This window comes from Rana temporaria, chromosome 5 (genome assembly GCF_905171775.1).
Source record: "Rana temporaria chromosome 5, aRanTem1.1, whole genome shotgun sequence".
Classification (NCBI taxonomy): domain Eukaryota; kingdom Metazoa; phylum Chordata; class Amphibia; order Anura; family Ranidae; genus Rana; species Rana temporaria.
In genome coordinates, this window is record NC_053493.1 from 178068629 (window position 1) to 178092534 (window position 23906).

The following is a 23906-nucleotide window of genomic DNA, read 5'->3' on the forward strand; positions in this document are numbered from 1 at the left end:
GCACATCTCAGCTGTTACCGCCGTATTCTGTTCCATCACCTCAGGGTTTTTATTTGATGTTTTAATTGTTGACATTCCTGCTGGGCCCTGTATAGTAGTAGCTACTGACTGTCCTTGGCTTTTTCTGTCGGTCACCCCACCCTGTGTTTTAAGTTGCGCCGTCTTTTTTGTTGACGTAGGCGTCTGGGCAGAGGAATGGGCATGTGACTCCAGTTTAGCAGCAGCTGCCGGGTGTTGTGAGTTCTTCTCCTTTCCTGAGCGTAGCTGCTGCATCTATGCGATTTATATTTGCAGAGCAAATGCCCTGCACTTTACCCTGATTTTTGTAAGGCAACAGGTATTTCACTTATGCCCAGCTTTCTGTTACTGTTAATGTTAGGAGTCCAAGAAAAGCGGTTTCTAAGGGTCAAGACAAAAAAAAAAAAACACCAAAAAAAAACAAAAACAAGCCAGCAAAAAAGAGAGCGTGCGTCTCCCTTTTCTCCTTCTGGATAGCAGCAATATAGGGCGATTGGTCAAAAAAAAAAAAAGTTTGGTTTTTGTTGCTTTGAAGGAAGAAAAAGTTTTTTTTTTTTGTTTTCCCCTCTCTCTATTTGACCTCTGTTTCAGCGCCCAGATCAGGGGATCTCATATAAGTCTACTGTAAATAATGGGGAGCGGATCAGCATCACCGTATCCCCCTTATAGGTGACAGCCCCGGGGGCACCAAAAGCATCAACAGCCGAGTGTCACACAGACAGCTCCCGCAGGTAAAAAACAGCCAGACAATAGCACCATATCCCATGTATGAGTTAAGGGGGTAAAGAGATCCCATTCATCCGTGCTACAAGATTTATCAAGCTCTCTTCTTAGTTCAATGATCAATTAATCCTTCTCAGCATTTAATCAGTCCATGTATCAATGCATCAGTGCACCATATAATTCAGTTCAGTTCAAAGCACAGTATACCCCTCCATCCATATTATGCTTGATAATGCTGGGTTACTCACTTTTATGCTGTTTCTCCAAGGCTTTTCCCTTTTTAAAACAAGACCGGCTTCAGGCTACCATCAACTGTAGGTTTACTTTTCAGGGGCTGCTGTCTTCCGGCTTGAGCGCCTCTCCTGTCCTTCCTCCTGCACTATATTGGGCTATAGAGGGATATATCAAGCAGGTTCGGTGTGGGGGGGGGCGGGGGGGGGAACCTCCAAAGGTCCTTTGGGTATCTCTTGGGTATCACCCCCTGGTTGTCTCCAGCACCTCCTTCCCCTCTCTCACCGTCTCTCAGCCAAGACACGCCGGGATTCACAGCGCCGCTCACGTGGTCTAGTCTGGTCTAGTCAGGTGACCTCCGCTCTCCAATCGCGGGCTCCGCTCACCGGCTGCAGCCGGACCTCCACCTCCGGATCTCCTCCACTCCCAGCGCTGCCCCCACGTAGCTCCAGCGAGGGCCCCCCTAAACAGGCGGGCGGGCGGACGGACAGGCAACAGTCAGCCACAGATCCCCAGCGACCCCCGGGCCCAAAATCATCGGCAGGTAAGTCACCCAGTCAGCGGCAACTACAGCAGTAAAATCGGGGCATAAGCTTCAGTAGTCAGACTTGATATTTCCGGCCGGCTTCATATGCAGGGAGTAGAGGGGCTGTGGAGGACTCAGCATACACCTCTCTCCGTCTCACATGTCTTCCTCACTCCTCACTCACACTCCACACTCCACACTCCTACATCCGGTCACACCCCCCGGCACTGCGTTACTTTAACTGAAAATTGTGCGACGTTGTATGCAGATAAATTTGATGTCCTTTTTTCCCACAAATAGAGCTTTCTTTTGGCAGTATTTGATCAGCTCAAATATTTGCGCTATAAACAAAAAAAAAGAGCGTCAATTAAAAAAAAAAAAAAAACACAATGGCCCAGATTCAGAAAGGAGTTACGTCGGCGTATCTCCAGATACGCTGTACGCTGTCGTAACTCCGAATGCGGGCCGTTGCATCTCGGCGCCTGATTCATAGATACGAGCAGCGTAAGTCTTCTACGCCGTCGTATCTTAGGGTGCAATATTTACGCTGGCCGCTAGGGGCGCTTCCCTAAACTTCCGCGTAGAATATGCAAATGAGATAGATACACCGATTCAGAAACGTACGTCCGCCCGGCGCATTTTTTTACGTTGTTTACGTAAGGCTTTTTCCGGCGTAAAGTTACCCCTGCTATATGAGGCGTAGCCAATGTTAAGTATGAACGTCGGGCCAGCGTCCAATTTTGCGTTGTTTACGTCGTTTGCATAAGTCGTTCGGGAATAGGGCTGTGCGTAAGTTCCATTCATGTCGAAAGCATTGACTATTTGCGGCGTGATTTCGAGCATTCGCACTGGGATACTTTCACGGGCGGCACATTGCTGGGGTCACGGCTAATTAGCATACAACACGCCCCCTACCAGCCTATTTTGAATTAGGCGGGCTTACGCTGGCCAAAATACGATACGCCGCCGTAACTTTAGGAGCAAGTTCTTTCTGAATACAGGACTTGCCTCTCAGTTACGGCGGCGTAGCGTATATGAGATACGCTACGCCCGCATAACATTACGCATTTGTATCTGAATCCGGGCCAATATGTTTTACTTTTTGCTTTAATAAAAATCAGTTTTTTATTTAAACGCATTTTTTCCTCATTTTAGGCCGATTTGTATTCTTTTACATATTTTTGGTCAAAAAATAAAAACGTCAAAAATCGCAATAAGCGTATATTGATTGGTTGGCGCAAAAGTTATAGCGCCTACAAAATAGGTTATTGATTTATGTCATTTTTTTTTTACTAGTAATGGCGATGATCTGCGATTTTTATCGGACTGCGACATTTCGGCAGACAGATCGGACACTTTTTTTAAACCATTGAAATTTATACAGCGATCAGTGCTATAAATAGCAATTGTGTAAGAGTCCAGGGCTTAATACGCATGCACCAATGGCACGTTGCCGCAAGAGGAAATCCGTGCCAACTAAGCATGCACCAAAGACGCCTCAGTGCACCCACCTGCACAGAAGACCTGAAGGAAAAAGGCAGGAAAATGCCCAGGAGGCACACAGGAAGTGACCTCAACCTGATGGAAAAAAGGCAGGAAAATGCCCAGGAGGCGCACAGGAAGTGACCTCAAACTTCCCTATATAAGCCTAGCCCAGACACTGCCAAATTGCTGGATTATCTTCAGTCCCACCTTGTTCCTGTGCTAGTGTGTGATGTGTCTGAACTTGTTGTGACCTGGAAACCTATTTGACTACTCTTGATTGCTGCTTGCCATTGAACTAGGATTTGTACCTTGACCATTCTACTTCTTTGCCCCTTTTGTACTCGGCTGCCAGATTGGACCCTTCTGTACTTCGTTGCCAGAGCAGACTTAACCTCGGCTGGGATCTCGGACTAAGGCTTGCGCGGTGCTCCGCATCGTCACTTGCCACATCACCTTGCCAAATCACCTGGCCACATCACCTGCCACAAGTTGTGGATTGTCCACTGGCCACGTCACCTGCCACGTCAACTGGCCACGTCACATGCCACGTCAACTGGCCACGTCACCTGCCACAAGTTGTGAATTGTCCACTTGCCACGCCACCTGACCAAGACACCTGCCACAAGTTGTGGATTGTCCACTTGCCACGTCACCTGGCCACGTCACCTGCCACAAGTTGTGGATTATCCACTTGCCAAATCACCTGGCCATGTCACCTGCCACAAGTTGTGGATTGTCCACTTGCCACGTCACCTGCCACAAGATGCGGATTGTCCAATTGCCACGTCACCTGGTCACGTCACCTGCCACATCACCTGTTCACATCACCTGGCACATCACCTGCCACAAGTTGTGAATTGTTCACTTGCCACATCACCTGGCACGTCACTTGCCACGTCACCTGCCACAAGTTGTGGATTGTCCACTTGCCACATCACCAGGCCATGTCACCTGGCCACATCATCTGCCACGTCACCTGGCCATGTCACCTGCCACAAGTTGTGAATTGTCCACTTGCCACGTCACCAGGCCATGTCACCTGGCCACATCACCTGCCATGTCACCTGGCCATGTCACCTGCCACAAGTTGTGGATTGTCCACTTGTCACATGACCTGGCCACGTCACCTGGCCATGTCACCTGCCACAAGTTGTGGATTGTCCAATGGCCACGTCATCTGCCACATCACCTGGCCACGTCACCTACCACAAGTTGTGGATTGTACACTTGCCACGTCACCTGGCCATGTTACCTGCCACAAGTTGTGGATTGTCCACTGGCCACGTGACCTGGCCACGTCACCTGCCACGTCACCTACCACAAGTTGTGGATTGTACACTTGCCACGTCACCAGGCCATGTCACCTGGCCACATCACCTGGCCACATCACCTGCCACGTCACCTGGCCATGTCACCTGGCACAAGTTGTGGATTGTCCACTTGTCACATGACCTGGCCACGTCACCTGGCCATGTCACCTGCCACAAGTTGTGGATTGTCCAATGGCCACGTCATCTGCCACATCACCTGGCCACGTCACCTACCACAAGTTGTGGATTGTACACTTGCCACGTCACCTGGCCATGTTACCTGCCACAAGTTGTGGATTGTCCACTGGCCACGTGACCTGGCCATGTCACCTGCCACGTCACCTACCACAAGTTGTGGATTGTACACTTGCCACATCACCTGACCATGTTACCTGCCACAAGTTGTGGATTGTCCACTGGCCACGTGACCTGGCCACGTCACCTGCCACATCACCTGGCCACGTCACCTACCACAAGTTGTGGATTGTCCACTTGCCACGTCACCTGGCCATGTCACCTGCCACAAGTTGTGGATTGTCCACTGGCCACGTCACCTGGCCACGTCACCTGCCACAAGTTGTGGATTGTCCACAATGCAATGCAAGCAATTAAATTTTTAATGTTTTTTTTATGGTTTTTCATCATTTGCCATAATTTATGAGATTTCTAATGTAAAAAAATAGGTCACCTTTAAAAACACCTATAAACGAAAATCGCGGCAAAACGCCGGTACCGCGTTTTGCCGTGATTAGCGGAGTTTTGCCGTGATTTGCGTCTGAAACACGAAAACGTTTGCGTCTGAACCCAAAATTTTGCTTCTGAAAAAACGAGCCTAAACCCAACTGCTTTAAAACGCAAAAAAAACGTGAATGTGTGCATGGACACATAGGATAACATTAAATGTGTTCAGGGGCAGTTGAAAAAAATGCCCAAATGCCTCTGAACTCGAGTTTACCAGCGTCTCGTGTGCATGGGGTCTAAGAATGCTGATGCACTACTTGGTGAGAGTCTTCATTTTTTGCGATACGGCACTGCGTTACTTTAACTGAAAATTGTGCGACGTTGTACGCAGATAAATTTGATGTCCTTTTTTTCCCACAAATAGAGCTTTCTTTTGGCAGTATTTGATCACCTCAAATATTTGCGCTATAAACAAAAAAAGAGCGTCAATTAAAAAAAAAACACAATGGCCCAGATTCAGAAAGGAGTTACGTCGGCGTATCTCCAGATACGCTGTCGTAACTCCGAATGCGGGCCGTTGCATCTCGGCGCCTGATTCATAGAATCAGATACGCCTCAATGTTGCCTAGATACGAGCAGCGTAAGTCTTCTACGCCGTCGTATCTTAGGGTGCAATATTTACGCTGGCCTCTAGGGGCGCTTCCCTAAACTTCCGCGTAGAATATGCAAATGAGATAGATACACCGATTCAGAAACGTACGTCCACCCGGCGCATTTTTTTACGTTGTTTACGTAAGGCTTTTTCCGGCGTAAAGTTACCCCTGCTATATGAGGCGTAGCCAATGTTAAGTATGAACGTCGGGCCAGCGTCCAATTTTGCGTTGTTTACGTCGTTTGCATAAGTCGTTCGGGAATAGGGCTGTGCGTAAGTTCCGTTCATGTCGAAAGCATTGACTATTTGCGGCGTGATTTCGAGCATTCGCACTGGGATACTTTCACGGGCGGCGCATGCTGGGGTCACGGCTAATTAGCATACAATACGCCCCCTACCAGCCTATTTTGAATTAGGTGGGCTTACGCCGGCCAATATACGCTACGCCGCCGTAACTTTAGGAGCAAGTTCTTTCTGAATACAGGACATGCCTCTCAGTTACGGCGGCGTAGCGTATATGAGATACGCTACGCCCGCATAACATTACGCATTTGTATCTGAATCCGGGCCAATATGTTTTACTTTTTGCTTTAATAAAAATCAGTTTTTTATTTAAACGCATTTTTTCCTCATTTTAGGCCGATTTGTATTCTTTTACATATTTTTGGTCAAAAAATAAAAACGTCAAAAATCGCAATAAGCGTATATTGATTGGTTGGCGCAAAAGTTATAGTGCCTACAAAATAGGTTATTGATTTATGTCATTTTTTTTTTTTACTAGTAATGGCGATGATCTGCGATTTTTATCGGACTGCGACATTTCGGCAGACAGATCGGACACTTTTTTTAAACCATTGAAATTTATACAGCGATCAGTGCTATAAATAGCAATTGTGTAAGAGTCCAGGGCTTAATACGCATGCACCAATGGCACGTTGCCGCAAGAGGAAATCCGTGCCAACTAAGCATGCACCAAAGACGCCTCAGTGCACCCACCTGCACAGAAGACCTGAAGGAAAAAGGCAGGAAAATGCCCAGGAGGCACACAGGAAGTGACCTCAACCTGATGGAAAAATAGCAGGAAAATGCCCAGGAGGCGCACAGGAAGTGACCTCAAACTTCCCTATATAAGCCTAGCCCAGACACTGCCAAATTGCTGGATTATCTTCAGTCCCACCTTGTTCCTGTGCTAGTGTGTGATCTGTCTGAACTTGTTGTGACCTGGAAACCTATTTGACTACTCTTGATTGCTGCTTGCCATTGAACTCGGATTTGTACCTTGACCATTCTACTTCTTTGCCCCTTTTGTACTCGGCTGCCAGATTGGACCCTTCTGTACTTCGTTGCCAGAGCAGACTTAACCTCGGCTCGGATCTCGGACTAAGGCTTGCGCGGTGCTCCGCATCCCGGGCACCTGTGCCACTCTGTGTCCACCAAGTCTCTGTCTCCATCTCAAGAGGCTTCAAGGACCCGAGGTATAAGGGAGACCTCCCCACGGCTTCGGTCTCACCTCAGGTACGTGGCCCTCGTGACAAATTGATTACTGTATTGTTGAGTAGGCGCTATTTGTAAATTTAGTTATCTGAGCTGTAGATTAGCTCAGAATAATTATGCCAAATTATGGGTTTCTGTTCCAGTTCAGCTGCGTTGCACATTTTCCATTTGACTGTGGGTGTCGCTGTCACCAGGAGTCAAGGTGGGAAATGCAGTGAGTTGGGTGTATTGAGTGCCTCTGTACCCAGAAGCAGCTGCCGCTGTGCATTCTGGGAGGGGGTACTTAAGGGACAGACACCATTTTGGTAGGGTCTTTCGATCTTGATCTGATGGCCCTCATGGCCTCAGGGATGTGTTAACAGCCTTTTGGATTCTGGGCCTGCTGGCCAGAGGCTCCGCTGCTGAGAGTAGGCCCAGGAGTTTCTGGGGCCTACTGGTCCAGGGGTGGTGTTGTGCCGTCTTGCCTGCGGGAAGAAGCCGAGCAATTGGGGACTAAATTGGAGGGTGCATCCTGGCCAATTTACTTCACGGTGCTGCCGACTGGCTGAAAGATCCTGGCACCGTGTAGCTGTATCTTCTTTTGAACTTTACAAAGTGTGTGTGTGTGTGTGGTTACACGATCCTGTGGCAAAGGATTGTGTAATGACTTGACGGCACTCATCTTGTCTGTGGCAGAGACTTTTGAACGAGCTTCGCATCGGCTGCTAGGTCAGTGAGAGTGGGCCTATCCGGTGGTTGGTGAATCCAGTGTGGAAACGATCTGTCCTCTGGATCTATGAACATACCTGTGATCCACAAAGCAAGGTACCTTAATCTCTCCTACCCCTCCATCCCTCTGGCAGAATTTGTTTAAGTGTTGGTACGGATATTTGCAAATAACTCTTTAAGGAGGACCCCTAGGAGAGCGTGATGAACAGTAAGGTCAGGCCCAAATCTAATCCAGCAGCTCCTGCGGGGGTAGTGTTACATGTATAAATGTCACTGGCAGAAAAGGGGTTAACACTAGGGGGTGATCAAGGGGTTAAAGTGTGTGTTCTAACTGTGGGGGGATGGGACTGACTGGGGGAAGAGACCGATTGGTGTTCCTATATACTAGGAACACACAATCTGTCTCCCCTCCCCTGACAGAACGTGGATTTGCATGTTTACACACACAGATCCCCGTTCCTGCTCTGTTAGAAGCGATTGCGGGTGATGTCCGTCGGGCACATGCATCGGCTCCTCAGTGACACGACATGCGCCCCCCATACCCCTTAAATCGGCTGCCATATAGCTAAGGTGATTTGTACAGGGGAGCCATTGTGCCACTGTCAAACCATGGCAGGCGGTCGGCATGTGGTTACAGGGCCGGTGCTACCACTAGGCAAACTAGGCAGCCGCCTAGGGTGCACTGCTGCCTAGGGGCACCCAGACACTGGTCTGCCTTACTCTCTTCTCTCTGCAGCAAGCAACCAAGTCTCAGCATCAGCAGGCAGTTACCTGTCCATTTGCACATAGTGTCAGAGGCGCAGAGGACTGTATCTGTGTCCCAACTCCCAAATGAATGGAAGTAAGCAAACATTCATTGATGGGCTCTGGTGAGGCTGCATTTGATGGGCGCTGGTGAGGCTGCATTTGATGGGCGCTGGTGAGGCTGCATTTGATGGGCGCTGGTGAGGCTGCATTTGATGGGCGCTGGTGAGGCTGCATTTGATGGGCACTGGTAGGCTGCATTTGATGGGCACTGGTAGGCTGCATTTGATGGGCACTGGTAGGCTGCATTTGATGGGCACTGGTGAGGTTGCATTTGATTGGCGCTTCATTAAAAATGTGGGGTATACATGGGCAGGACAAAGGGGGTGGAGTCAGGGTTGCAGGTGGGGGGGGGATGAGGTTTGGCCTAGGGTGTTAAAATTCCTTACACCAGCCCTGTGTGGTTAAGTGCCTATAAGAAGTGATCAGACAGTGGATATTGCCTGGTTTCAACAGTCCTTCAATACTGCAATCAGTTGCAGTTTAGTAACAGGGCAATGTCACTAGCTAGGAAGTTGGATCAGACTGGGTGGGGATGGGTTCAGCTGTCCAGATAATTCTGCTTTCATGGGTACTTTCTTCAATGGTCAGGTCTTGCCAAAATCCCGGCTTTGTCATTCTTTGAGAAAGTGGTGTGCATAGCGTGAAACATATTGGAAAAGAATTTGTTCCTGCTGGCTATTTTAACAAAGGAAGATTATTTTGCATTTCAGTGTTCGGTATTATTGTTGCTGATACAAATGACTGCTTTGGTAGAGACAAGTCAGCACCTGAGATGTGATTGTGGAGCCTAATCTCACCTGGACCGGTATGTAAAATATTTGACATCTGTTTCATACCTCTCTGGAATGGCAGTGGGTGGCACAGACACGTCTTAAAAGGTCAGATTTATTACATTATATATTGTGAGTGGTGTGTATTTCAGTTAAAACCTGTGATATAAGCTATTGTTTGTGTGCAAAAAAAGGTTAAATGCCCCCAGTGATGATCACTCTCAGTCTCCTGGCACTTTGTTTGTTGTCCTGCGCGCTGGAAAATTTCTGTGCAGGATAAAGTTGTTTTCTATAAATGCCTGCTGCTGCCATATCTTTAAAACGTATATATTAACCACTTAGGACCTGGACCTAAGTGCAGTTAAAGGAACTGGCCAGTTTTTGCGATTCGGCACTGCGTCGCTTTAACTGACAATTGCGCGGTCGTGCGATGTGGCACCCAAACAAAATTGGCGTCCTTTTTTTCCCACAAATAGAGATTTCATTTGGTGGTATTTGATCACATCTGCGGTTTTTATTTTATGCGCTATAAACAAAAATAGACTGACAATTTTAAAAAAATAACAATATTTTTTTACTTTTTGCTATAATAAATACCCCTAAAAAAGATATAAAAAACTTTTTTTTTCTCAGTTTAGGCCGATACATTCTTTGACCTATTTTTGGTAAAAAAAATCGCAATAAGCGTTTTAACGATTGGTTTGCGCAAAATGTATAGCGTTTACAAAATACGGGATAGTTTTATGGCATTTTTATTAATATTTTTTTTTACTACTAATGGCGGCGATTGGACAATTTTGACACATTTTTGGGACCAATGTAATTTTCACAGCAAAAAGTGCTATAAAAATGCATTGTTTACTGTGAAAATGACAATTGCAGTTTAGGAGTTAACCACTAGGGGGCGCTGTAGGGGTTATGTGTGACCTCCATATGTGTTTCTAACTGTAGGGGGCGGGGCTGGACGCGTGACGTCACTGATCGCCTTTCCCTATATCAGGGAACAGACGATCAGTGACATTGCCACTGTGAAGAACGGGGAAGGTGTGTTTACACACACCTCCCCCGTTCTTCAGCTTCTGTGACCGGGCGCGGTCACGGAGCTTCGGACCGGGTCACAGCCGCGCGACCCACGGCTGGGAACTTTCAGGAGACGTACAGGTACGTGCCTATGCCCAGCCTTGCCATTCTGCCGACGTAAATGTGCAGGAGGCGGTCCTTAAGTGGTTAAATGCTAACAAACACTCTCCAAATAGCAACATTACTGGTGATTGATTCTCAACCCCATATGGCTTGAGTGATCAGGAGGGGTAATTAGCTTTACGACCCTAGCCTGTGTCTGTAGCTGGTCTGGTATTGCCCATCTCCTCTTCCACATTTAGGTGTCTGAAATCTGACCCCATAATGACCAATAGAGAAATGCATGCCTGCTCAGTCTCCCTATACGTTTAAAGCATTCTATGGGGTGGCGCAGAAGGGGGCAAGGCGCAGATACTGTGACTCTTCCCTGAGTGGCTCTGTCACGAGTGATGCGCAGTTTCACCACCGCAGTTAAACGAACACAGGATAACTAAAGCTGGATGAAGATACAACAAGAACTCTGCTCCACTCTGAGACTACAAACAAGCCAACATTTGAGTCCCACTCTCTATCAAATATCATGCTCATTCTCTTCCTTCTCACATTGGTGTCTTCTATCCTTAAATTATCTTTACTCTACCCCTCCTCTCTACCCTGCAGCATGCACATATTACCTTCACTCCTACCCTCTCCCTACTACTGCACCCATAATCTCCTGCATTTGCTGCACCCACATACGGACATAAACACCAGGGCCATTAGACACGTGCGCTTATGCACATCCCACTCCATTCGTGCCTTCATCACCCTCCTCCTAGTCTCAGGTGATATTTCTCCGAATCCTGGTCCGCCATTTTCCAGCAGTAAGCCACATGTCCAATACCCCTCCTCTGGCAATCACCGCAATCCACTCAGTTTAATATCTATCCCCCTGTTTCCTCAAAGCAGCCCACCAATCTAATGCGCCCTTTGGAACGCCCGTTCCATCTGTAACAAGCTAATATCGGTACATGACCTCTTCATCTCTCATGGCTTCAACATACTTGCCATAACCGAAACCTGGCTTCAAAATTTGGACTCTGCTTCTCCTGCTGCCCTATCCCATGGAGGCCTCCATTGGACCTACTCCCCCAGACCTAACGGACAGAAAAGAGGTGGAGTTGGATTTCTTCTATCCCCACAAAGCACCTTTCAAGTCCTTCCTATCCCTCCCTCTCTATCCCTCTCTTCTTTCGAGATGCACTGTATCAGTCTGTTTTCTCCTATTTCTTTGAGGATTGCAGCAATTTATCGGCCTCCCGGACCAGTATCGCGATTTCTTGATTACTTCGCTGCCTGGCTACCAAAATGTCTCTCCTCTGAAATACCCACTATCATTGTTGGTGACTTCAACATTCCTGTCAATGTTAACAGCCCAACTACAGCTAAACTTCTCAACTTAACCTCTTCTTTTGACCTAACCCAATGGACACATACTTCCACTCACTCCAATGGTAATACCCTTGACCTTGTATTCTCCCATCTCTGCCAACCTCATCAACACCCCCTTTCCTCTCTCTGATCACAACCTCATCAGTTTCACTGTATCCTTGCCTCCAACCAACTATCCCTCTAAGCAGCAAACAATTACTTGTAGGAACCTTTGCAACTTTAACCCTTCTCTTCTCTATTCTGCTACTGACCACCTATATGACAATCTCTCCCCTGTCCTGTCCTGACCTGGCCACCTCTGTCTACAACAGTTCACTCTCATCATCACTAGATACACTTGCTCCTCTAACCACACGCAGAATCAGGCCCCGACCGTTACAACCCTGGCAAACTGACAATACTAGAAATCTCAAGAGACATTGCCGTGCTCTTGAATAGGGATGAGTTTCGTGTTGGAGTCGAACCCATGTTCGACTTGAACATCGTATGTTCGATCATTCATTGAAATAGGAACGATACGGGCCATTCGCGCCAAATTAGAGTGGCACGTCACGGCCCATAATTCACAGCGGCATTGCTGGCTGATGATTGGCCAAGAATGCACTATGACCCGCATGCTTGGCCAATCACGGCGCGCAAAAAACGGAGAGCCATAATTGGCCAAAGCCAGGGTGGCTTTGGCCAATTATAGCTCAGGGCCATCCACAAAGCTTTTTCCCGTTGTTACGTCGCCGCGAGTGTTAGTTTTACGTCGCAAGGATAGGGCACCTTTTACAAAGTGGAAAATTACGCCACCATGTAAAAGTATACCCGTCTTTCCCGCGTCGCTTTTGAATTTTTTTAAAAATGTTTTCTTTTTCCCGGCGCGATTCACAAAATGTCGGCGCGTCGTAATTTCGCGCAAAGCACGTCAGGAAATTTGCATCGGGAGCATGCGCAGTACGTCCGGCGCGGGAGCACGCCTAATTTAAATGGTACCCGCCCCATTTGAATTGGCCCGCCTTGCTCCGGACGGATTTACGATACATCGCCGCAAATTTTGCGATCGGAAAAAACGACTTGCGACAACGTAACGCACGCGCGTACCTTCGTGGATCGCCGTAAAAGCTAATTTGCATACCCGACGCTGGAAAACGACGCAAACTCCACCCAGCGGCGGCCGAAGTATTGCAGCCTAAGTTTCGACCGTGTAAGTCAATTACACCTGTCGAATCTTAGGGCTATCTATGCGTAACTGATTCTATGAATCAGCCGCATAGATACTCTCAGAGATACGACGGTGTATCAGGAGATACGCCGTCGTATCTCTTCTGTGAATCTGGCCCCCTATACCTATAATCCACACTAGAGATGGGCTAAATACCCCCCGGTTCGGTTCACGCCAGAACTCTCGAACATTGCAAAAGTTCAGACACAAACGGTGAACCCCATTGGTGAACACCCAAATTTGCGGATAGTTTGGTGGGGTGTTCAAAACAGAGAGGAGATAAGGGCGCTCTGGTGGAGGTGGATAGCTGGTCAGAGGGATGATCAGTGTCATCACTAATCATTCCTCTGACCAGCTATCTGGTCTGACCAGCTAGCTGATGGCACTTCTGGCAGTACTTTGGTTAGAGGAGAAACATCTCTGAAGATATAAAAATTAAATGAAAGGCACCTGTAAGTGCAGTATGCAAAATTTAATAAAGTGCACAAAAGTTTAAAAACACTTACAAGATCGTTGACTGTTAAAAAATATGATAAAATCAGGAGTCCTCATCTGTGGCATGTGTCCATCCTCCGCACAGTGGTAGAGAGCAGTGTAGAGGCATCCAGCAGCTGTAAAGCATTCTCGTGCGCACTGAAGAAAGAAAGCAACAGGGAACCCTGTGTTCCGGGTTCACTGCTGGGATGCCCGCTGATCTCCCCACAATGCGCTCTTTACAGTGCATTCTAGGGCACCATTTGGATGAAGCCTTGCACCTGACCGACCAAGTGCAAGGATTTGCCAATTAGCACTGTCACAGCCCTGATTGGACAAAGTGATGATGACTTTCTCCCATAACGGCTCAGTGCTCATAGTCCCACCCCACAATATAAAAGGTAACTAACAATAAAAATATTTTGTAGTGTGTTGAAGTGGAGATAGATAGAGCAGGGCTCAGTTTGCTTATAGCTAGAATTGAGCGAGCCCGAACTGTAAAGTTCGGGTTCGGTACGGACTTTGGGTTTTTCCCGAACCCGGACCCAAATAATTGAAAAAAGTTTGGGTCCGGGATCGGAGTTAGGGGAAAAAAAATGCGCGGAGGTCCCTGCAAATTCAATAACCAGACCCTTTAGGTCTGGTATGGATATTTAGGGGAACCCCGCCGTCAATTAAAAAAAAATTGACGTGCGGTTCCCCCTAAATATCCATAACCAGACCCTTCAGGTCTGGTATGGATATTCAGGGGAACCCCGCCGTTAATTTAAAACAAAAATGACGTGCGGTTCCCCCTAAATATCCATAACCAGACCCGTTATCCGAGCACGTTGACCTGGCCGGCCGCAGAAAAGAGGGGGGGACAGAGTGCGGCCCCCCCTCTCCTGAACCGCACCAGGCCACATGCCCTCAACATGGAGAGGATGTCCCCATGTTGATGGGGACAAGGGTCTCATCCCCACAACCCTTGCCCGGTGGTTGTGGGGGTATGCGGGCGGGAGGTTTATCAGAATCTGGAAGACCCCTTTAACAAAGGGGACCCCCAGATCCTGACCCCCCCCCTGTGTAAAATGATAATGGGGTACACTGTACCCCTACCATTTCACGAAGGAAGTGTAAAGTATTGCAGGTAAGCCCAGGGTCTTTCCTGGAAGAGGAAAGACCCTAGGCTTACCCAGTGACGTAGCAGAGGGTACGTCAGAGGATGCGGGGTCACGTGACGGGTGGCCCTGCCTCCTCTATATAAGTAATGTCACAGCTGCAGCGCGTCATTCGCTGGGCTGTGTCCAGCGGTGAGAGGAGGTCGGGGATACTGCTGCGCTGGATGGATTGATCTTCTCAGCGCTGGAGCAGAGATCACCCGACGCAGGATCTTCTCATCGCTGGAGATCACCCGCAGCAGTCGCAGGATCAGGACAACGCAGGAAGCCGGGAACGAGTGGATTTCTCACCGCTGGAGATTTTTAATAAAGGACTTTATTCTATGGTGTCAGTGTGTTTTTTTGCAATACTTTACACTTCCTTTGTGAAATGTCAGGGGTACAGTGTACCCCATTACCATTTCACACAGGGGGGGGGGGTCAGGATCTGGGGGTCCCCTTTGTTAAAGGGGTCTTCCAGATTCTGATAAACCTCCCACCCGCATACCCCCACAACCACCGAGCAAGGGTTGTGGGGATGAGACCCTTGACATCCTCCCCATGTAGAGGGCATGTGGCCTGGTGAGGTTCAGGAGAGGGGGGGCCCGCACTCTGTCCCCCCTCTTTTCTGCGGCTGGCCAGGTCAACGTGCTCGGATAACGGGTCTGGTTATGGATATTTAGGGGGAACCGCACGTCATTTTTGTTTTAAATTGACGGCGGGGTTCCCCTGAATATCCATACCAGACCTGAAGAATCTGGTTATGGATATTTAGGGGGAACCGCACGTCATTTTTTTTTTAATTGACGGCGGGGTTCCCCTTAATAACCATACCAGACCTAAAGGGTCTGGTTATTGAATTTGCGGGGACCTCCGCGCATTTTTTTTTTCTAAAAGTCCGTGTACCATTGACTACAATGGGGTTCGGAGTTCGGGTTCGGGTTCCTGAACCCGGACTTTTTTTTTAAAGTTCGGGTTCGGACCCGAACATCCAGGTGTTCGCTCAACTCTACTTATAGCAGTTAGTGTGTTCAGGTATTTTGACTGAGTGTAGAGTTTTAGTTTAGTGTTAGTATAGTCTGTGAGTATAGTGTTAGTGTAGTGCAGTGTTTAACACAGCTTTACATAACATTTAGTGCTGTATACCCTTTTATTTATTTTTGTGGTTGCTAAATGTTTTATTTTTTATTGTCCCCTGCCTGCCCCCCCTTTTTTTTTAATTATCAGCCGTAGTTTTTCTGACTACGATACTGGTGTTCCCTCTTTTTTTATTTTCATAGCTTTTACATTTCTGTCAGTGTCAGTCCTCAATTTAAAGTGCACCAAACACCACTTGTCATCGAATAAAGTGCATCCAATTACACATTTCCCAGTATCTATTAAATGTGGGTAATAAGCCTCCCCCCATCATCTCTGGGAGGCCAAAAAGGAGAGAAAGATGTTCCATGCCACTATGAGGGGGCCAGCAAATGTAGAATTTCAGAAGGGATGGACAGCCGTACTCCAAAGGAACTTCAAAAGTTGTCTTTATTGGTAAAATCACTGGACATGCATCACAGAATACAGCCAAAAAATGGGGAAGAGGGACAGCCGACGCGTTTCACACTAGTTCAGTGCTTAGTCATGGCTCATCCAATTACACATTTCCCAGTATCTAATAAATGTGGGTAATAAGCCTCTCCCCATCATCTCTGGGGGGCCAAAAAGGAGAGGCAGATGTTCCATGCCACTATGAGGGGGCCAGCAGCCTCTGTATCCACAGGCAAAGGTGGGTGTGGTCTGTCCTCAGGCAGGGCACCTTTGTCTCTGTGATATTGCCCATGCTATCCAGCCACAGCATGTAAAAGGAGGTCGTGGACTGGCTTACTAAATTCCTCATCCTCCTTATTGTCTATGACACACAAAAAATAGTGCGCAGTCCACCGCAGCTGCCAAATCGGCTTATTCTGCCTCCTTGTCCACAGCTACTCCTGCCATAGACCCAGCATCATGCATGGAGGAGTCAGCTGAATTATTTGAACACATCATTAGCTACTTGCTACTTGAGGATGTACAGACATTACTTGATTCTGATGTTGATTCTGAGATAGAGGAAGGAAGTAACATGAGCCTACAGAGAGGGGAGAACACTGATAACCAGCAAATTGTCAGTCATGTTACCCAGCGTATTGCCAAGTTGGCTCCAGTGATGATGAGGATGGAGGAGATGATGATGATGAGGTCACTGACATGACTTGGGTTGCCAGGGAGAAGAGGGGAAAAAAAGTGAGGGGAAGAATCAATCCCAACGGGGCAGTATTCCTCCAGAGGCAGCCATCATGGGAAGAGTAGAGAGCAGCAATCTATTCCATCAGATTGTGGAGCTGTTATCTCCCAGCCCACTTCCCACAGCTCTCTCTGTGGGCCTTTTTTAGCACACGTGCAGCCGATCTAATTGTTGCAATTTGCAATCTCTGCTGCAAGCAGATCAAGTGCGGCAAAAACACTAGCCGTTTGGGTACCACATGCTTGAGAAGCCATTTAACCTCTCACCACTCAGCCTGTTGGCTAGAGCACCTGAAAGCCAAACACAAGGGACACAATTCTACTCCTCACTTCTCACCTCTCATGTCTACCCCTGCTATATCTCATGACTTCTCAGCAGCCTCCACTGACAGGGATGATGGTATAGCAAAGGGTGTCACAGGTCCTTGCAACACATCTGCCAGCAGCACACCACCAGCTGTAGAGTATAGCAGGCAAATTTCTCTGCCCCAGCTGCTACATTGAATAAAAGAAAATACACTCCCTGCCAGCCACATGCCCAGCGTCTAAATTCCAGCTTGTCCAAATTGCTGGCTTTACAACTCCTGTCTTTCAGTCTGGTGGATTCTGCTTCCTTCTGTGAATTTGCAGAATGTGCTGTTCCACAATGACAGGTTTCCAGTCACTAGTTCTTTGCACGTAAGGCCATTCCAGCTCTTTACCTTCACGTGGAAGGCAATATTTTAGCATCCTTGGGCAAGGTAGTTGGCCACAAGGTCCACCTTACTGCTGTCGCGTGGTCCAGCAAGCATGGACAGGGACATGGTGGTGCGGTTTATCTTAATCAGGTACCCGGATTTGCAAGATCTTCTAAGGCAGGCCAAAAGAGTCTGTAGCCATTTCAGGTGGTCATACACAGATGTCACAGATTTGTGACCTGCTCACCAGGTGGAACTCAACTTTGACAATGCTGCAGAGGCTGCACATGCAGCAGAGGGCCGTCAACAAGTACCTGTGTGAGTATGACACAAGGACAGGCTCAGGACATCTCAGATTTTTTTCCCTACAGCAATGGCTGCTGATAAAGGATGCATGCACTGTACTGTCATCATTTGAGGAGGCGACAAGGATGGCGAGCCTTGACAATGCGTGCATCAGTGACACAATCTCTCTTACGTTCCTGCTGGATCATACTCTGCATGGCATTAAGAACATGGCAAAGCAGCGGGAGAAAGAGGAGGACTTCCTTTCCTCTCAAGGCTCGCTTTATGCAGACACTATTATTGTGATGCCACAGAACACACAAGAGGAGAGGGAAGAGAAGGATGATTCTGGAAGTTTTGGAGTCATTGAAGCAGAGGAAGACATACATCAAACTTTGGTTTTCAGTCCACAGAAACCTTAAGAGTAGTATGTGGCTGGGAGGAGGCAGTTCCTGATACTGTAATCCCCAGTGACCCGAGGACTCTGCTTCTCATGCCTCCACAAACTTGTGGTACATGGGCTCCCTTATTCGCCAAAGCTTGCGAAAGGACCTGCGAATTTGTGGCATCATGGAGAAGAATCATTATTGGTTGGCAACCCTCCTTGACCACCATTACAGGGGGAACGTTTCTGAAATGATCCTGCCCTCACAGAGGGAGCACAGGAGGGAATGTCCGGAGGACACCTTAAAGAGGAGTTTATGTACCACCTTTCATGACTCTGGTAGGTTATAGTCTCATGGAAAAACTAGTTTTGAGGCTTCTGTTTGTCCAAGGAGGAGCAGTGGAGTACGGAGCCACAACAGTGGTGCATTTTTTTTATTCCTCGTTGCCCAAGGCTGTCCGTTTTAACATCCCATCGGCAGCATCTGCATCAAATGGTGGAAGATTTTCTAGGGGCGAAAACAGACATGGAGAGCTTTCCAGTAGATGATCCACCGGGTTTCTGAGTCATGAGAATAGACCACTAAACGGAACCCAGTATGCAATTGAGCTGCCGGGCTTCCCTGTATCCAGCGTGCTTTTAGAATGGGTGAGGTTTTGTGACAGAAGAAAGAGCACGTCTGTCTACAGACTACGTTGAACTGCTGATATTTTCAAAATGAATCAATCCTGGATTAGCAGCAGCTATCAAGCTCCCTGATGCCGATTTTGATGATTAAATGTTTTGGGGATTTTGAATTTCTGCAAGACTGTCTAGGCTGCCTAGATTTGTGGGTGCTGATTTTATCTTAAAGTATTTTTTTGGTATAGGTTTCATGAGCAAAATTAATACCCAAAGACCAATTTTCCTGCACCTGTTTGACAGGGGCGTCAATTTTTTTTTTTTTTTACAGCAAGGCCAATTCTTGATGTTTTCATCAAGAGCACCTCTATAGGGTTATGATGTAAAGGCATTGCCAACACCCAAAGCCCAATTTTTCCGCACCGGTTAGTTCTATCGAAAGTCTGCGAATGAGACACCAGACTTTGTGCAAAAAAAAAAAGTTAATCTTGGCCTAAGTGTACTGATGTGGCCTGATGTGCAATTTTTTTTTCCATCCAAGCCTGCCAAAGAGACACCAGAATTTATCTAAAATATTTTGAATCTTCTTCCGAGTGCACTAAATTGTGGCCTCATCATACAGACTGGTTTCCCAATCTGTTTACAAAATAAAAAAAGCTTGCAGGGAAAATCTATCTAAAATTATTTTTTTTCTCTTTTTATAAATGTCCGTTTAGCTGCAGCAGGTTCTATACATGTGCAAAATATATTACTGTGCTCATCCCATTAGTGTGTCTATAGATAATTAACCAACAGCAAATTCAAATCCAATAAATAAATAAATTCACCAAAAAAATATATAAATATAATATAAACTCCAAAAGACCAAAAAAACAAAAGTAACTTGGTGTTTAAAAATGTGTATTCCAGGATCATGGTGTGCACGTGAAGACGTGACGCGTCTTGGGGAGGGAGGGACCTGAGAGTGCCGGCCGGAGCGTGCGTCGGGGAACGAGGACGAACCACGGCTGTCCCGTGGAGTGAGAGGCTGCGGAGACGCCGCGGCTGATATCCCCGCCACTGCATCGAGACCTCCCTGCAACTACCCGGGCGAGCGGATAGGGGCACTGGCGCTCGGGGTGAAGTGGGGGGGATTGAGTCCTATTGTCTCCCCCGCCTCCCCCCCCCTGCCCTCCAAGGTACGTCACCGGGGATTGAAGATCTCTCCCGGCGGACCCTCTTCCCAAAAGGCTGTAGAGAGATAGAAGCAGCGGTGACACGGACGAGCTGCAAATCTCTCCCGGATGAAGAGAAGGCAGGAAAAAGGAGGAGCAGACCAAGAAGGTACCATATTTAAACATTGCATTGAGGATTGAAAGTATGTTAGTTGCACCATTCCACCTGCTCTGATCAGTAATGCTGATAAATATTTAAATTGTCATATGAAAGCACACAGGAAAATTCCCTGCACTTGTGGTATCTTTACATATGAGAACAGCATCAGCAATCATTAACAAGCAATTGGACTGGTTGTGTAGAGGTTGGTTGGTGAATCAATAAAAGGAACTTCCTTCTTTACACATACATATCAATCTATGCTGAACTAAACTGCTCACTTTACAATAAGGCCACGTACACACGGTCGTTCCAAATTGATGAGAATGGTCCGACGGGCCATTTCCAACGGTTCACCGCTGAAGTGGCCTGATGGTCTGATGTGCATACACACCATCGTTCCAAAAAACGATCGGGTCAGAACGCGGTGACGTCAAACACACGACGTGCTGAATAAAACGAAGTTCAAGGCTTCCAAGCATGCGTCGACTTGATTCTGAGTAGGGTTGTCCCGATACCACTTTTTTAGGACCGAGTACAAGTACCGATACTTTTTTTCAAGTAGTCGCCGATACCGAATACCGATACTTTTTTTAAATGTGTCCCCAAATGCAGCCATGTCCCCCACATATGCAGCCATGTCCCTCTAGCCATGTCCCTCACATATGCAGCCATGTCCCTCTAGCCATGTCCCTCACATATGCAGCAATGTCCCTCTAGCCATGTCCCTCACATATGCAGCAATGTCCCTCTAGCCATGTCCCTCACATATGCAGCAATGTCCCTCTAGCCATGTCCCTCACATATGCAGCCATGTCCCTCTAGCCATGTCCCTCACATATGCAGCCATGTCCCTCTAGCCATGTCCCTCACATATGCAGCCATGTCCCTCACATATGCAGAAATGTCCCTCTAGCCATGTCCCTCACATATGCAGCAATGTCCCTCTAGCCATGTCCCTCGATGCGGCGGCGCAGCGGCGGGGGGGGAAAGGGGGGGGAGTATTCTATTTAGGTATCGGGGGTATTTGCGCGAGTACGAGTACTCCCGCAAATACTCGGTATCGGTCCCGATACCGATACTGGTATCGGTATCTGGACAACCCTAATTCTGAGCATGCGCGGGTTTTGAACCGATGCTTTCTGTACTAACCATCGGTTTAGACCAATCGGGCAGCGGTCCATCGGGTTGATTTTAAAGCATGTCTTAAAATTTTGGACCGAAGGACAATAGACCGATGGGCTATACACATGGTCGGTTTGGACCGATGAAACTGAACCTCGGTCCATTCTCATCGGTTTTGTCCGACCGTGTGTACGCGGCCTAAGGATACGGTCTATTTTTTCCAGTATTACATGTCAGCTGTACCATTCCACCTGCTCCGATTAGTAATGCCGATAAATATTTAAATTGTCATATGAAAGCACACAGGAAAATTCCCTGTATTTTTATATGAGAAAAGCATCAACAATCATGAATACGCAATTGGACTGTTGTGTAGAGGTTGGCTGTGTGAATCAATGAAAGGAACCTCCGTCTTTACACATACATATCAATCTATGCTAAACTAAACTGTTGATTTCACAATAAGGATATATCAAAAAGAGGCTTAAGGATTGGTGTAAAGACAGCCGTACCATTTCCATGACCTTGTCTATGCCCTATTTTTTCCGGTATTACGAGTGACGATTATTTAAAGAAGGGGAAAAAAAAGGGGAATAATCTGCCAGCAGCAGGTCACTCTAAAAACCCCTCAGAGATCAATCAGTAATTTAGGGCCGTCGTTGCGCTCAGATAAAAGCTGGATCAAAACTAGAACCTAATCAATCTATGAATGCTGTTAAAGGCAGGTAAAGGCACACAGGAATTTTCGCTGCCCTTACCTACCACCCCCCCCCCTTATTTTTCTTTTGGTTCTTTTTTTCCCGTATCTCATATCCATACCTGCATGAGTTAAACAGCAGCGGTCAGGAAGAACTTGTTGGACTGTGTATATAATATTGAATAGGGAGAAAGTGGGTTACCCTTAAAAACATCTACTATTGAGAAAAGCCAAGGTGAGGTTTCTTTAAAAGGGTAGAGGAAAGGTAGGAGGAGGTTAAAAGCGGTCAAACTGGGCAAGAGAATCAGAACAGTGAAAAATAACATGTACAGAACGACGAGTAGATCTACAAAGGGCGGAGCCCCGAAAACACCAAATAGCAATGCTGCAACAAGCTTCATTAAACAGTATATGACTCAGGAGGGAAGCCCAAAAAAACAGGGACCAACGAAGCAACAACAAGTGAAAAAAGATAGACAATAAAAAGTCCCAGAGCTCAAATTTAGGGGAAACGTCCGTCGAATCGAGAGAGGAAGGGATCACAGAGAGCGAATCAGAGATTAGTAGAATGGAGGAACAACGAACTGACGCACAAATTCCAACAAAAGGGGAAATGGCAGAGATGCTTCTGCGACTTGAGAATGCGATCAAGGGAGAAATACACACACTAAGATCGGACCTAGGACACCTACTCTATAGGGTAGAGGCGATAGAAGAGAGATCAGAGAAACAGGAACAGGAGTCAAATACCCTAAGGGAACAAGTAGCACAGATACAACTACAACAGAGGAACATACTATATAAGTTGGAAGATCAGGAAAATAGAAATAGAAGACAAAACCTGAGAATTCGATCGAGCCCAGAGGAAAAAGGAGAAGATCTGAGGAAAATAATGCAGGGAATATTTAACCCTTTGTTGGAAAGAGTACCAGAAGATTTAATTAAGATTGAGAGAGTCCATCGTGGAGGGAGAGAGGGGAAGGAGAGAGGGTGGAGGGAGGGTGGGCTGGGGTGCTATCTCACCAAATCAATCAGAGAAGAAAGGAAACCTCATAAAGAAGTAAGGATGCCTACCCTAGGGATTAAAGTAAGACAAAAGCGTAAAGAAATGACAAGATGCCAGTAATTAAGTGTATGTCATATAATGTGAAAGGCCTCAATAGTCCCACAAAGAGGCATAACATATTAAGTGAGTTGAGAAGGTATAGAATTGATATAGCTTTTCTACAGGAAACCCATTTGACATTAGAATCCAACATTAGGCTATACTCTCCAGATTTTCCTACTTGGTTCTATAGTGATACCATCTCAAAACGAGCTAGGGGGGTGGCAATAGGAATGGCTAAAGGGGTACGTTTCACATTGGATGACAGAATGACAGACCTAGAAGGTAGATTAATTTTTTTAAGAGGGAAGCTAGAAGAGACGGAGTGTACCTTGGTGAATATACAGTGCCTTGCGAAAGTATTCGGCCCCCTTGAACTTTGCGACCTTTTGCCTTCCCTACATTTCAGGCTTCAAACATAAAGATATAAAACTGTAATTTTTTTGAAGAATCAACAAGTGGGACACAATCATGAAGTGGAACGAAATTTATTGGATATTTCAAACTTTTTTAACAAATAAAAAACTGAAAAATTGGGCGTGCAAAATTATTCAACCCCCTTAAGTTAATACTTTATAGCACCACAGTTTGCTGCGATTACAGCTGTAAGTCGCTTGGGGTATGTCTCTATCAGTTTTGCACATCGAGAGACTGAAATTTTTGCCCATTCCTCCTTGCAAAACAGCTCAAGCTCAG

At 46.9% G+C, this 23906-nt stretch overlaps 1 protein-coding gene across 1 annotated transcript in view; it reads right to left on the reverse strand.

Annotated features, from left to right (window-relative positions):
- The window catches only part of RECK (reversion inducing cysteine rich protein with kazal motifs), an 861635-nt gene that overhangs the window by 634741 nt on the left and 202988 nt on the right, over positions 1-23906 (reverse strand). The window lies entirely within an intron of this gene.